Consider the following 16,561-nt stretch of genomic DNA (forward strand, 5'->3'; position numbering starts at 1 on the left):
GCTATTTTTCTAAGTCTCCATTATGAGACCATCACTGTGCAGTTGAATTCTGTTGAAAAAGACTAAAATCTTTACCTTCTTCTTTGAGGAGTGTCCCTGTGGGTGTTCCACTTTGGGTGTCTTGGCACCCTGCGCATGTAATTGGAGATTTGTAGTAGCAGTGCCCCGGTTGGCCGTGCATGTGTGGCAGCCATCTTATACCACTTCGAGCAGCTACCTAGCATGCGCAGCCAACCGTCCCTCAGTTCCTTCTCTGTTGCCTTTGGTTTGAGTTGGAGCAACAGCAGCGCCCCGTCTATTTAGTGAATTGTTTACATTCCCACTTTTCTTTATTCCTTTTGTTGGTTTTCCTCCATTCCCCATCCTTATTTACCCACTTAAAAAAAATACTTTGTTTGCTTCCTCCTGCCACCGGCAGGTCTCGGCCAACGGTGACTGACCTATGGCTGTTTTTCTATAGCCCTGAATATCCTCAGGCATGCCTGGCTTCCCCAGCTTTAAACACTGCCTGACCTGTAGGCTATCAGTTCCTGTATCTGATGGTCCCACTCAGTGCATCTGCTGTCTCGGGGAAAACCCACGTACCACAGAAGTGTCCACACAGCAAGAAATTATCTGCCAGGATACTGAAAGCCAGGGAACTCCAACTAAAATTATTAATGATGGAGAAATCTCTCAGGCCAGCCTCTGACCCAGAGTCCAGGACTCCTCCTGGCCAACGGTCTCCAGCAACAGCCTCAGACAATGGCTCCACCCAAACTGTAGCTAAGGACCCTGCACTAGGAAAGCGACCAAATGTCGGTTGCAGTCATTGCCACAGAGAGATCGCCCTAAAAAGGAGCAGTCTCCTGGGAAAAAATCTGCTCTGTAACCGATGGCACTGAGAACCTTGGACCAAGAGGCACTGGGAATGTCCAGTACCGAGACGTGCCAAGGCACCAATGCAGCCAGGCTCTCACTCAGCTGCATGAGCTAAAGCTAAGCTCCTTAGCTCGGCACCAACAGTGCCGAATAACTGCTCTGCACCGGCTAGTGTAATGGTGCCACCTGCTGCATATACACAGCTTAATAAGACCTTGGCACCGTCAGTGCATACTACGGTGCCATCCATGGCACCGAGCTTCCCAGGATGCAACCCTTCACCACACAGGCGGCCCTGGCAATCTTTTCCGTGCCGGGAACCCCTCTGTTTGGCACCGAGGGCACTCCCAGGACCGAGCCAGGTAGGCACTCCTGTTAGATCTGCACCCCCACTATCCAGTGATGAGGATGACTCAAGCCTTTACACCCCTCATCATTCCTCCCTGAAACCGGGACCCTCTCACCAACAACAGCCTCTGTAGCAAAGCTGGCAGGCACAACCATGGATGCCACCACCCATTGTCATGCCTCCCAATTGACCATACAGGGACCCACAGGCAATATACAGAGCCCAGAACCTTAACACCCCCCACCCACCCACCGGCGACAAGGGCCACCCCGTCCCCTTCACCCACGAACCCACCACCATCAGAGGCCCAGGAGGAAGAGGGAGAGGAGCCAGAAGAGGCTCCTGAAGGTGATACACTGCCACCCACCCATATTTCGTCTTCATCCCCAGATGAAACAATTATGCCACCACCTCCCACCACAGGAGTGGACTTCAAGTCCTTCCAGGACTTATTCAAAAGAGTTGCAGAATTCCTGGACATCTCTTTAGCAGAGCTGCCAGAGACCCAGCTCAAACTTACTGACCTCTTGCAGGCATTCCTGTCAAAGATAGCTCTGCCCATTAACTCAGCCATAACAGACCCTTCAAAGATAATATGGCAGACACCTGCCACAGGATGGTGGGACAGTAAACGCTTGGACAAAAAATTCTATACCAGCAACAGGAGCTGAGTTCCTATTCACTCATCCGGCTTCTAATTCACTGGTCGTAGAACTGGTGCATCAAAGGGGAAAACAACCCCAGTCAAAAACTACACCTTATAACAAGGACTGGAAAAGGCTTGACCTCTTTGGAAGCAAATTTTACTCCGCCTCGTTGCAATTTCATATAGCAGATTATTCAGCTCTCTTAGCAAAGTACACCTACAACTTGTTCAACAAATTGAAATCCTTGATTGATCAATTGTTAGAGGAAGCAAAGGAACAATACAAAGACAACATTGCAGAGGGCTCCCTAATCGCCAAAACAGCCCTGCAGGCTGCCCTCGACTCTGCTGACACGGCAGCCCAATCCATGGCCAAGTCGTTGAGCCTCATGACTTCATTCATGACTGAATTCCCTAGGGAAGTACAAGCCACAGTTGAGGACCTGCCCTTTGAGGGCCAAAAACTATTTGCCGAGAGCACAGATGTAGCTCTTCATACCTTAAAGCAGTGGTCTCCAAAGTGGGGTGCGCACAAGACCGTCCCTGGGGGTGCGCGGCAGGAGGAGCACCGCCAGCACGGCGGCAGCAGCGCTCCTGGACCTGATTCTTCAGTGGCACGCCGGTGGCAGCTCTTTTTTGGCTTCCGTTTAGAGCTGGCCCTGGGGGTGCGTGATCAAAAAAGTTTGGAGACCACTGCCTTAAAGGACTCGCAAACAACCTTGAAGACCTTGGGTATTTATGTTCCCCTGCACGCATCCTCATGGGGAAAACCATTTGAACCTCTTGCAACTTGCTCTTTGCTACATCTGTCTAAGGTTTCCTTATCGAGATCACTTCAGCAAGAAGAGTAGGGGAGCTAGGGGTACTAATGACACACCTGCCCTTACCACATTCCATAAAGACAAAATTATCCTAAGAGCCCACCCTAAAGTAGCCTCATTTAATTTAAACCAACCCATTTACTTACCCGTTGTATTTTTTCCAAAACCCCATGCCAACTTTAGGGAAGCATCCCTTCCCACTCTCGACATCCATAGAGCTCTGGCCTTCTATCTAGAAAGAACAAAGACATTTAGAAAATTATCATGTCCCTTTCTATCAGTCACTGAGCAATTGAAGGGTGAGGCCATCTCTAAAACAAAGACTCTCTATTTGAATTTCTGGTTGTATCTATCCGTGCTATCATCAGAGCCACATCCTGGCTCCAGCTGGGGTTCATATGCACTCCACCAGAGCGCTATGCTTACCAGTAGCATTTTTCAATAATGTATGTATCGTAGACATTTGCAGGGCAGCTACCTGGGCCTCAGCTCACATGTTTACCAAACACTATGCCCTCGAACAACATTCCTCTGCTAACGCTCAGTTCGGACTCTCTGCTATCCACTGTCAAAGATACTCCGAAGCCCCTCCTTCCATCGAGGGGTACTGCTCCATAGTCCCCTAAAGTAGAGCACCCACAGGGACACTCCTCGAAGAAGAAAAGGTTACTCACCTTGTGCAGTAACTGAGGTTCTTCGAGATGGTTGTCCCTGTGGGTGCTCCACTACCCTCCCTCCTCCCCTCTACTTCGGAGCTTCACGCTGATTCTCTGGGGTAGAAAAGGAACGGAGGGATGGTTGGCTGCATGTGCTAAGTAGCCATTTGGAGTGGTCAGCGAGGGCACTGCTATTACAAATCTCCAATTTCAAGGGCAGGATGCCAAAACACCTAAAGTGGAGCACCCACAGGGACAACCATCTTGAAGAACCCCAGTTACTGCACAAGATGAGTAACCTTCTTTAAACCCTGAGTGTCTGTGTATAGCTGCATCCTGTTCCAGGAACTCTTGACCCCAGCAGCATGTCAGCAACACACTAGCCGTGCTCTGGCTTCCAGCAGCCTTGGTTACCACTTGCAGGGTGACTCCAACATGTTCCCAATCCTGAATTTTATCTTAAATAGGAGTTCTGCATTGTCCAGTCCTCTCCTGGAGAGTTTAGATATTATAGGTCCATTGCCCCTGTAAGGGTCAGTAGCCAACAGCCTGCTACTTTAAATGGAGTTAACAGCTCAGTTTAAACAGAACACTAGAATCGTTTGTATTAAAAAAATAAAACAAGTTTAACTACAAAGAGCTAGATTAACTGAATACAAGTATAAGGCATTAAAGTCAGAAATGATTACAAAAGAAATAAAGATAAAACATTTTCTTATAGCTAAAACTTAAACTAGACTTGGTTCAAGGTAAAATCCTTATCACATGCTCCCAGCAACACTGCTGACCAAAATCTCAAGGTGGGATTCCCCAACCCTCAACGTCTAATGTCTAGTTCCTTTGTCGTCTTAGGTGAACGAGAGAGTACAACATGGAGAGAGAGAGAGAATCCATGGGTTCTTTTTGTCCTTCACTTTTATAGTCAGTCACCCTTTGAAATGCATTTTCATGAGGGTTATTCCTAAAGTTCCTTCCCAACGTGAGGAGGAAGACATGGAATCTCATGGTGAAAGAGGTTCCATGTTGCTGTTTGCTAAAATGCAGATCAATCTGTTCCTGCCCCCCCTTCGTTGCCAAAGAATGGCCACTTTGACTGGTGATTGCCAATCAACTTTTAAGCACACCTGACTAGAGGCGTCAGCTTGTTTGTCTTTGAGAAGCAAGTTTTTTCCTCCCCTCCTCTGACTTGTCTAGTAAGCACATTTTGTGGTAATTTTAGCTTATGTTCGTAACTTTACACACAATGTTGCTAAAGGCATTTCACCATGATATTGACCAGTGAGCTGTTAGTTTTCAAATGATACCTCACAAGACATATTTTGTATGAAGATGTTACAGTAGTATGTAGGGTGTAAATACAAGGGGGCATTTGGTCATAATCAGTAATTGAAAAAATATGCCAGACTAGTTGCTGGTTTAGCAGATAAATATGTGCAGTCTACAGTGGGGCTTAGGTTGGCTTAAGTATGTTTCCCAGGAGTATGAAGTTTTTATACCTCTTAAGTCATGTAGCTAGGTTAACCTAATTTTAGATGTAGACCACACCTCACTTAGTAATATATATTCAAATCTCGTTTTAAGAATGTTCTGCCTACTTCAGGCACTTCTGATGCACCTCTCACTATAATATTTAAAACACCTGTAAGGTCATGATGTACAAATGTTTAGTATCAAATCATATTTGAATACAGGCTACAAGAGCTGCAAGACTAGGGTAGGCAATATTTAAACAGTTCATTAATGATCTGCTTAGCTTTTTGAATAAGCCCCTTATCACTATTTTCATACAGATGTCCTATAGTCACCCTGATAGCACAAACTACCAAAAGTAAATACTTTATTTCATTAGTCTTGGCCCTGTAGAATATTTAATGAATACTCTAGAATGTAATGAAAACTATCAGACCATGGAAACGTAAATATATATATGTCGCTCTTATACACTCATAAATGTTTTCAAAGTTTTCTATATGGAGAGATACAGTTGCTCATTTTCTGTATTTCTTATCCCCTCTTTACTACTAGGGATGTTTGCAAAATAAAAAAAAAATACAGAATTTGTGAATTAGCTGTCCCTGATTGCCCTAACTAATGTCATAATGCACTGACATCCCAACTGATTGCTGCTGAGGTTACTGTCACAAACACAGGATTATGACTTTTGAGTTGTGTATGAGCAGATCATAGAAATGTAGGGCTAAAAGGGATCTTGAGAGGTGATCAAGTACAGCCCCCTGAACTGAGGTAGAACCAAGTAAACCTAGACCATTCCTGGCCTGTGTTTTGTCTAATCTGTTCTTAAAAACCTCTAGTGATGGGGATTCTACAACCTCCCTTGGAAACCTATTCCAAAGTTAATTACCCTTATAGTTAGAAAGTTTTTCCTAATATAGATTCATAGATATTCAGGTCAGAAAGGGACCATTATGATCATCTAGTCCGACCTCCTGCACAACACAGGCCAAAGAATCTCACCCACCCATTCCTGCGAAAAACCTCTCACCTATGTCTGAGCTATTGAAGTCCTCAAATCGTGGTTTAAAGACTTCAAGGAGCAGAGAATCCTCCAGCAAGTATCTAACCTAAATATTCCTTGCTTGCAAATTAAGCCCATTACACCAACCTCTAGTGGACAAGGAGAACAACTGATCACCATCTTAATCTAGGTAGCTTCATTTCTCCTGCTCAGCAGAAGAATGCAGAACCAGGAGACTGACCAGACCCTGAGCTTTCACACTTTGTAATTTTTATTTTAAATTACTTTTAAACTGAAGTAAATCTATGCTCGGGATAGGGGGTTGGATCTGGGTGGCTCTCCGCAAGTGGCGACCTGTCCCTGCTGCTCCTAGGCAAAGGCACGGCTAGGTTGCTCTGTGCACTGCCCCCGCCCCGAGCACTGGCTCCGCAGCTCCCACTGGCTGGAAACCGCATTCCCTGCTGCACCCCAACCATTTGTCCCGAGCACCCTCCCACACCCAACCCTCTCCCAGAGCCTGCACCCCATAGCCCTCCCGCACTCCAAACCCCTCATAGCCGTTCCTCTGCTACTTCCAGGGAGCCACATGGAGCCAGGTAGGGAGTCTGCTGCCCCAGTGCCAACCAGACTATATAAACTGGACTTTCAGTGAAGATCAGAAATGCCAGTTTATAAAGGTTTCCGGTTAGTAAAGTGCTGATAACTGCTTTTACTGTACTATGTACTTATTTCCAGGAATGAACATTCTGAAGAAAAGGCACGCATTTCATAGTGGACTCCACTTATCTGGAGAATTATGCTTTTTTTGTTTTTGTTTTAAATAAGTTTACAACTTATTAGAATGCTGCTTGAAGAGCTGGTATATCACGATCCCAGTGTGATACCCCTGCCCTTAGTATCAGCAAAATTATCTGTTTTCCCTTTGAAATGTTAGGTCAAGAGCTACCTTCCTACTGTAGAGAAGTAATGATTTGTATTCATTTACCTTTCCAAGATGTAGTTACATGCCTATATTTGTCATAGAAATATTACACATCTTATTTTTGCATCAACTTGCAGTGTTTTTTCAAAAGAGAAGTTACCTACAATTTGGAACCATGCTAAAATTCTGCACTGGTTTCTTTCTCCATATGCCAGTTGAAATAACCTTCTCTGTATGCCATAAGTATTTTAAATCCAGTTTTTTGGAACTGGTATGAATTTAGAATTCCCTTTTTAAAATTGCCATTTTAAAAATCACGTTAAAAACTTCTGCTTTGAGCTTGTAGTTGCATATTAATCTGAGGCATACTAAAAACAAGTGGTGTGAACTTGCACAGAGTACCTTACACATAATATAGCTTTCATTCTTTTTGCTTTCCTAGAACATGTTAAAAATGGAACAGGACTACAGTACATGTGGAAAGTGAGGTCAAATTTGAGGTCAAAGTAATACTGTATGGTTGGAAGTAAAGACCTACTAGCAAAAGGATACCAAGAAAAACACACAGATACACTCAGAAGCCTCAAATGAAGAGATGTACATGAGGAAATTGGAATAAGAGGATAAACTAACTTGAGAAATTTCAACTCCTTAAAATTTTAATGCATAATTTTGGTGGTTGAGCATAAAAAGAGGCCTATTATTTTCTCTTCTAAGGAGAAACAATTATTAAACTGTGTTAAGGTATAAATTTCCCTTAGCATATTTTATATACCCCCTTTCTATGTGCAACATTGTTCTTTTTTTTTGCTTTCCTGTATCTACCTCAAAGTGTTTGCATCTCCTCCTTGCTCAAACGGTCCCCTACTACAGAGTGAATTAGTTTAAGTAAGTGTATGGTTTTCTATAGAAATAACCAGTCCTAGTGGATAATCTGAAGCTTTCATCTGTGATCATCAGAGAACAGTCCAAAAATTATCTGATTCGGGTGCTATACTCTCCAAGTCATATTTATGGTTAACCAGTTAGATTTCAAAAGCAAGAATGGCAAGCACTGTAGCATTTATCAGCACGCGGCATTTCTCTCTGAAGTGAAAAATGTGCTAAGGATGGCAATATGATACAGCTGTTGTTTGCCTCTTGAGATCACCATGAGGGATAACACCAGTGACTGAAACCTCTGATCTCATTTTGTAATTCTCTGGTGTCCTCTCTGGTGCATGGTGTCCTGAAATGCGTGTGGATTTGTTTGTTTTGTAAAACTGGTAAACTTGCTTTGATTACTGAGGGCTGGTTTTCACAACAGAGCTAAATTGGCACTGCTGCAATTGATGCAGCGGCATCGATTTAGCAGGTCTAGCAAAGGCACGCTCAATCGATTTCTGTACTCCACCTCAACGAGAGGTGGAAGCAATGACAGCGGGAGAGCATCTCCTGTCAACATAGCGTAGTGTGGACCCTGCAGTAAGTAGATGTAACCTATGTCGACTTGAGTTACGCTTCTCATGTAACTCAAATTGCGTAGCTTAAATCAACCAGCTGCTGTAGTGTGGACTCTTCCTTAGTGAAGAATGTACCTCTATTAGAACGATCACAGATAAAGGTAGAAGACTACATATGTTTATGGAGAAGTGTAATTCATTCATGTGTTTTGTTTCTTGTATGGCCAGGGAAGTTAATAAATCCTATGACCAATCTCTCTACGTCTGAGTGTTCAGGTTTTATCTGAATTAATGGAAGATGTACACATCTCATGTAGTTCTTATGCTTGACTTCCCAGACCACGTGGGCTGCCTATGTCCTCCTCTGCACCCTAACTGCAGAGAAGAAATGACCTAGAACTTCCCGCGGCTGAGAAAGGATAACAGTGGAAGAGGCCTTGGGAGACTTTTGGGGGACCTCGCTTCTCCTGCCCCCCACACCTCAACCCTGTTTTTTTTTCTGTAAGTGTCTGAAAATGAGGCTGAGGTGTGGTTGTTTTGTTTTGTTTTTTGTTTTTTTTTTCTGTAGGGATAGGGAGGGAATGTGGATGCTCAAGCTGTGTGAAGAATTCTGACTGGCAGCCTAATCCAAGGAAAGCATGGAAAGGCTTGAAAGGGAAACAGATGAAAGGGAAACAGAAGTAACTGTACTTTGGCAAATAGACAAAAATAAAAAAGCTATCAGTTTTTCCTTTTACATTGTAAGCTCTTAAGGGAAGGTACTGTCTTCTATAGGTGTACAATTCCTAGCCCAAATGGGGTCCCAACCCTGGTTTGCAGTCTTTAGGTGCTACTGGAATGCAAAAAATAAATAGTACCGTCATCTGTTGGGAGGAGGGTGTTTATGTTCATTTTGTCCTATTTTATATGAAAGGATGCAAATTTTTCTTGATATCCCAGTTTGAGACTTGTATGAGTAAGTAGAGCTCGAGGAGGTTAAAGAACAGATGAGCAGGACGTGCGTGGAAGTCTTGAACCATTATTTTAAGAACCCTGGGATCACGTGGTAGTACAATGTATATGGGTGCTGTGTGCCACTCCCTAAAACTGTTTACTTCCTTGGTATTGTTTACAGGTTTTTCTATAACAGTCATCACTGCAGTATCTGGATGCCTCACGAACATTAATGAATTTATCCTTATCACCCATTGTGTGTGTGGATGTATAATATTGATCTTCAACTCAGATACATAATAGTTGAGCTTTACCATAGGAGGCCAAATCCTGTACTAAGCCTATGGAAATGGGCTGGGCAAAAGGAGTTGAGAGGGAGATTTTTCTTTTCCAACTTCAATAGGAGTAAAGGTCCTAGTAGGTAGATCTGTCAGCAAACTGAGACCTTATTAATTGTCTTGAGTTTCTTTCCTTCCTTACCAGAAAAAATATAAATTGTGTAGTGAAGATAGAACAATATTGTCAAGGTCAGAAATAGGAGCTGCAGAAGTCACGGAGGTCCTGGAAAGTCTGGTCCTATTTGCATTTCCTGTGCCTTGTGACATAATGACCTAAAAATATGCAGAAAGCTGTCTGAGAAAGGAACAAACTTGAAAACTGGTCTCTGGATGCTTATTTTCCAGCAAGTTTTAAGTTGCATAAATATTGGCACAGTCTGTTCTTACAGAACATTGACATCACTTGTGAACATTGACATCACTTGTAAACATTGAATCATTTCATTTCCCTTGATTTTTCTCTCAATGCTTTCTGGGATATAGAGGTTGAAATAAGACATAAAACTTTCCTAATGTTTTTTACGTAGGCTTGTCTCTTTGCCTTATAAGTGCTCTCTTATTCATGTGCCTAGGGACATCTGTAATAATCTTGGAAAGAAATTTGGTGAGTAGTTGGTGTACTGAACGTATTTTCCTGTCTGCTTAACCCAGTCCTTTCTTTCCAGCAATATCTTTGTTTCAATATCTTTAATTTCTTCCTCTGAATCTTTGTTTCAAAACCAAAAAGTAAAATAAGACTTTCAGTTCTAGTATTTGAATAAATCCAGGGGGTCAAGATTAATATTTACTATTGATCATGGTAATAACCTGTACATTCATTTGATGTGCTCTGTTATATCTTTGTAATGTGTAAAACTGGATTTTCACTAACCTTTTGTGAATATTTACCATGATCTCTAAAATGCATAGATTTGTCTAGATGATAGACAAATTCCAGAAACTTTCTTGGTTATTCATATTTGGCTTTTTTGTGGGTGGAAGGTTTCAGTATCTTCTTCTGAAAGAATTTAAACTTTGAATGCTCATTCTAAGAGTGAAATCCTGGCCCAATTTGAAATCAAAGGGAGTTTTGCCACTGACTTCATTTGGGCCAGGATTTTACCCTAAGTGTTCATTTAAAACTCTCTTATTTAAACTCATTTAAGTTCATTTAAACTCTTTCACACATTCCAAATTTGAGTCTTTCTTTACAAAAGTAAATACTTCCTGCTCTTTCAGCCCACACTCCACTTCCTCACTAAAAAGATTTACTATCATATATTTATTATTCCCATTTATTTCACTATAACTGGACATTTTTGTAAATGCAGCTTCTTTATCTGAAATGTTCATTTTTCTATTTATGCTGTTTTACAACCAACGCAAACATAGGCAAGTCTTTTGAAATAACCAAGATACTAATCCAATTCATATGCTTTTGAATGTTTCATTGTCCCTCTGTATGAGTTTTTGTACTAACAATATCTCTTGCTAGTGGCAATAACTGTTAAATTCATGCTTCCTTGCAATTAAATTGCACAGGTTAAAATTTCTGGGCAAATACACGTAAAATAAGTTTTAAAATTATACTTTGGAATTCTAATTGCTTATGCAAACAATGAGAGTAAATATTGATGAGTAAATATTACTTCCTCTGGTCTAACTATTGAAATCTAGAGCAGTACATTTCATCCTTGGTGAATAGTTTTTGTCCCAGCTTCTAGAGCTATAACCTATGCCACCTCTTTTTCCATTCTTTAATTGTCAATTTAAGCTTTGATAATAAAACTAAGAGCAATTATTGGAAAAATTAAATCTCTTGCCTGCCATTTATTCCGTGTGTGTCATTTAAAAATTAGTCATAAATTGATGGCCTCTCTGATGTCCCAGAATTGGTGCCCTATTTTAGGCTTTCTTCGAAGGATTTAGTTGCTAGAGAATAAAGAGATGCATATCAAAAACTGTCTCTGAAGCTTTTAATTGAACATCAAAGCTCGACTATGTTGTAACTATTAGTTACTACCTACCATAGATGGTAATGCTTATGTAAGTAAGCAGTGACATCACTTGTACAATATATTTTTCCAAGCATTTGGACAAATGAACTATAAAAGTTCTGTAACTAACTTGTAGCTAGTAATATAAAGTGTGCTGTTGGCTTATAAGGGAGGACTTTGATGTTTGTACTGTAACAGTTCCTCCCAAACTGAATGAGCTCTCGTCTAGACAGCTAGCATATTGATGAATAAGCTTTGTTTCAAAAATTGAAAAAATGAACTGACTAACATAGAGGAAAATCCAATGGGAACACTGAAAATGTAGCTATCAGAAGGCAACAGACAATAGCTATGATTATTGTTTGTTGTTTAGATTGTGTTAGTACTGAAAATATGCTAGTTTCTTTTTAAACAGAGGGTAGTACAGTTCCACTGAAAATATAGTTCCTGCCTCAAGAAACGGAAGCTCCACTATACGGTCTCCAAAATAAATAGTGTGTAGGCAAAAGGGTTTTGAAATTAACACTTAATTAGGCTTTGCAGTACAACATTTTTTTCCTAAACTGATGTAATGTAGTATATTACTAGGTTTTTTTCCCTAAGTGTTCTAGGGTTACGAAATGTCGTCCTTTCATAAGACAAGGATTTTTACCCAGAGATACAATGTGAACTTTGTCATACTTTGGAGTAATCCCTACTTGGCTTGCCTTGAGAATGTCCTTGATGGTTTCACAGATACAAGACATTTGCAGTCCCCCCGCCCCCCCCAAAAAAAGACACATGGAAAAATAGACAAGGAAAGCATAAGCTTAGATGTCAGCACCAGGGCTCATTTTGTAACCAAATGAAATCAATATCTAGACATTCTGCTGGTCTGAAATGACTGTTTATGATGTGTATTATGTGTAATATATGCTGTGGTATAAAGGTTTAAATGGCATGCGTTTGGGATGGTCACATTACCAATGAGTAGAAAAGTCTTAGTTATACACATCATCCCATAAGTGCCAATAAGACCTTTAAATCACAAAATATTGTGGTTTTTGTACTCGTCTCATGTTTCAAGAAAAGCTATTATAGCAACTCTCAGAACATGGTGTGTGTGGCTTTTTAAAGTATTGGGACTTTTCCCATTGTCTACACTTACCAAGGGGATTGACGTGCAGCGATCGATGCTTCGGTGGTCGATTTAGCGGGTCTAGTGAAAACCCGCTAAATTGACCGCAGATCACTCTCCCATCAACTCCTTTACTCTACCAGATTGAGAAGAGATGGGGGGGTCGATAGGAGAGCTTCTCCTGTCGACATCGCGTAGTGTGGACCCTGCGGTAAGTAGGTCTAAGCTACATCAACTTGAGTTATGCTATTCACGTAACTCAAATTGCATAGCTTAGATAGGCCTTGTCTACACTACAGGAAAAGTCTTAGTTACTATAGGGAGGTCTACAGAGAAGTGCTACAACTGTGCTGCTTTAGCGCATCTGGTGACTATGCTCATGGGAGAGTGCTCTCCTATCAGCATAATTACTCTCCCTCTGTGAGAGATTGTCTCCCGCCAACATAGTGCCAGTGTGGACAGCGCATAGGTTGCTGTAACTTGCGTTGCTCAGCAGGTGTCTTTTTTTTTTTCACACCCCTGCATGATGTAAGTTAGACCAACTTATAGTGTAGACCTGCCCTATGAATCCAACTATCTAAGGGTCAGACGGAGAAGAATTTTATAACTAATAATCTGTTAGAAAATTTAGGGCATTTTAAATCTAAAAGTAACTATCCTTGAAGACAGGTTTCAGAGTAACAGCCGTGTTAGTCTGTATTCGCAAAAAGAAAAGGAGTACTTGTGGCACCTTAGAGACTAATGTTAAGGAAAAGTTAGCACATGTGACTCCATTTTGGTTTGGGGCCCACCATTGTCTAAAAGCAAGCACATCATGCGCCAGGAGGAGTGTCCCTTAGATACTGCATTCCTGTGAAAATCCTCCCCCTTGTCTCCAGCCTGCCTTGACTCCCGGTATCTGTTCTTTGTCTGTCCCTACCTCCCCTAACAAATTTATTTGAGCTGTAGCTCACAAAAGCTTATGCTCAAATAAATTTGTTAGTCTCTAAGGTGCCACAAGTACTCCTTATCCTTGAAGAGAGATAACAAACTTTAAAGTCATAACAGTTATAGGTATAGACAAGATACCACTGATGCAGAACTAAATCTTGACCACACTTGAGGTTGTAAAAACATAATATGATTTTGGGGAGTGGAATGAGTGAGAGACACATACTACATTTGGGGCAGAAGAAGGAAATCTCTTTTACTAAACTGTTATGTTAGAGGCAGGAATCCATGGGGTGGTTAGAGACAATCCAGCCTGGCCTAGCTTCGCTCTCTCTCCTTTAAGATAAGCATATCCTGCCTATGGTTACCATCAGGGCTTAATTTGTGCCAGGGCTGAGCACTGGCACCTCTAGGCTGGCAGTTCATAGCCCTGGTAAAACTTCTTGGCTTGCTGTGTCAGTTATGAAAGTAAAAAAAAATCACTTCAGCGCTGGCACAAAATTGGTTGAGCCCTGGCACCTCTTCTGTTACAAATTAAGCACTGGTTACAATACATCCCGGGGGCTGGGGGGGACGGAACCTGCAGGAATAGAAAAGTTGTTTGTATCCCTGAACACTGGCTGATGCATGTTCTAATGGCTCACAACTTTAACCTCAGTCATACCTGATTGATCATGTGCCAGAGGTGCACAGTCATATGGGTAATTTCAGTAGATTTCCATAGAGTTTAAGGCCAGAAGGTATCATTTGATCATTTAGTCTGACCTCCTGCATTATCACAGGGCACTAACTTTCATCCACATACCCCCTGTATTGACTAAACCATGACTGCATATGTTCAAAGTACAAGACTAAAATGTGAGTAACTTGTATATATTGTGACTTCGATGAAAACTTACTCTGATTCATTTAAATAGAAGAGTAGTGACACCATCTTCCTTTTCAAAAGGATAGGGGAGAACATTAATTTATCCTCACTGTTTAAATACATAAATAGCAGGTTACAGTTTTGGTTTCTACAATTAATATTTTTACTTAACTTGGTACACAATCTTATCAGTCTCTCTCTTCTCTCCCCTGCACTCTTCTCTCCCATTTTACTGTAGAGTGAATCATCAGTGAAGAAAACCCAGTCATTACTTTTAGATATCCTGTAAGTATCTTAACATTTATTTGTTAAGGCAAAAAGTTACAAGTGTTTTTCTTTATTTTGAGTTTGGACTAGTTTTTCATCAAATTCTATGGCATTTTTTGGATTTCCAGCTGATCTCGATAGAGCAACAGTGGGTATAATAAGCAATGGGAAAGTGTGTTGGAAGGAGAATGAGAGGCAAATGGCAGTAATGTTAATATAGACCATCTGTGTGCATAACTTAGTTTCCGTGTATTTTACAATACAAATCCAACTACAGAAGCCCACTGTACAAGAGTAACTAGTACTTTGATATTACATCAGTGAGTGCCAGACAAAACCCTAATGCAGGTAGAATATGTGTTCATTTTAAATTAGTTAATACAGAAATCATCTTAAAATGTTTTGGTTTTGGGCCATATGCTTCAGATAAGTATGAGTTATAGTAAATGTAAGGATTCTTAATAAAGTGCCTAATAGATTTAGCATTTGTTGCTATCCCCTGTAATTCTTCAGTATACTTACACAATGAAAATACCTATACAGTGTAACTTTAATCACTCCTTTCATTGTGTTGGGAGCATTGTACAAGCTGTTTAAATACCCACGTTAAAATTAAAACTATAGCAGCCTATGCTTCTTCTACAATCTTTATTCCAGTTTAGAATTGTACTTCTCTTGGTACTAATACTTAGGTATACCTATCTTCTACGTTTGCTAGTTTGTCTCCAGATCTTCTGTCATACTAAGGGACAGGTGTTGCTCAAAAAAGCAGTGTTTGCATTTGAAAATGGGGAAAGAATGTGTGTTAGATGTCAATCCATTCAATCTCAAATATTTGTCAAGGGACTTGAGTAGATGTGTAAATTCTCAGGTCCCAGTTCGGCCGCCTTTACTCAGGCTGAGTAGTACTTACTCAACAAATAGTCATGCTGGTTTCAGTGGGACTGCTTGTGGAGTAAGGCAATGAAATTGTGCCTTTAAGTTTTGCATTAGCCTGCTGTAATCTATTCTCTGGTTCACTCGCTATATTATGTTGCATGCTTTTGTCTCTTGAAAATACTGAGAATTCCCTTCTCAGTGCTTACATTGTGTGGTGGTTAACTGCCGAGCACTGGAACTTTAGCTTTAGTCCTAACATTTCTGCTTATTTTTATGTACAACCTAAGCTAATTCAGAACACTCCAGCTGAAGTAACTGGAATGAAATTATCAGCACATCATTTAAGACAAATAGTATAATGTCTGCCATTCATTTGAAGAGACTGAAGTTTGGAGTGCAAAACAGATGGTTTAGGGCTTTCTTCAAAAGACTTATTTATGTAAGACCTATTTTAACCTAATGGAGCTAATGTACAGTAACTTAGGTGTAATATACACAAATGGCTGTTTAAATAGTTGTTGGTAATACAGTGAGACTTATTCTGTTATGCTATGTTTGCTGAGCAGCTACTTTGGTGCACTTTTTACAGTACCAGTATAGTGAAACGTGTCTTAAGGAACCACTCAGTAACTAGCTCATTATACTTCACTAAGGGGCCATCTAATAAAAGTGAAGCATAACTCTTCTCAAATTCATTGATATTTTGAGGTGAGTTTTAGGATAGGAGGTTTAGTTAAACAACTGATTTAAGTGGATAAGACAGACAGATGTCACTGTACTTAAATCTTGGTGAGAAAACATGTAATTCACTCCGGGGGGGAAAAAATCTGTATTTTGTCAGAATTCAGCTTAGTACTTATGACTCACTCAATTTATTTGCTAAATATGCAATTCTTAAAATTATTCTGTAGAATGAAACCGCTACTTATCTCCTACCAGATAACATGGCATGTACCTACAAATCTCTCATGCATTTCATTCAATCAGACTATGCTTATACCTAATGGATACTATATGTGTTGCTGTGTGCTAAAGAAAATGTAATTTTCCATATTAATAATGGGTGTTGCTGGTGCTTGT

General features: G+C 40.8%; 1 protein-coding gene across 14 annotated transcripts in view; it reads left to right on the plus strand.

Annotated features, from left to right (window-relative positions):
* The window catches only part of ACSL4 (acyl-CoA synthetase long chain family member 4), a 48,277-nt gene that overhangs the window by 11,595 nt on the left and 20,121 nt on the right, over window positions 1-16,561 (plus strand). For 6 of the 14 annotated variants that reach the window (XM_073361211.1, XM_073361216.1, XM_073361212.1 and 3 more), the window contains 3 exons: window positions 7,174-7,475; window positions 8,512-8,674; window positions 14,574-14,620. The gene's annotated coding sequence lies outside the window, so the exon portion shown is untranslated. Of the gene's footprint in view, window positions 1-7,173; window positions 7,476-7,507; window positions 7,620-8,511; window positions 8,675-10,016; window positions 10,049-14,573; window positions 14,621-16,561 lie in introns of those variants that run through there. The other 8 variants (XM_073361218.1, XM_073361221.1, XM_073361224.1 and 5 more) reach the window with 4 other exon arrangements.

Source organism: Lepidochelys kempii, chromosome 9, assembly GCF_965140265.1.
Source record: "Lepidochelys kempii isolate rLepKem1 chromosome 9, rLepKem1.hap2, whole genome shotgun sequence".
Classification (NCBI taxonomy): Eukaryota; Metazoa; Chordata; order Testudines; family Cheloniidae; genus Lepidochelys; species Lepidochelys kempii.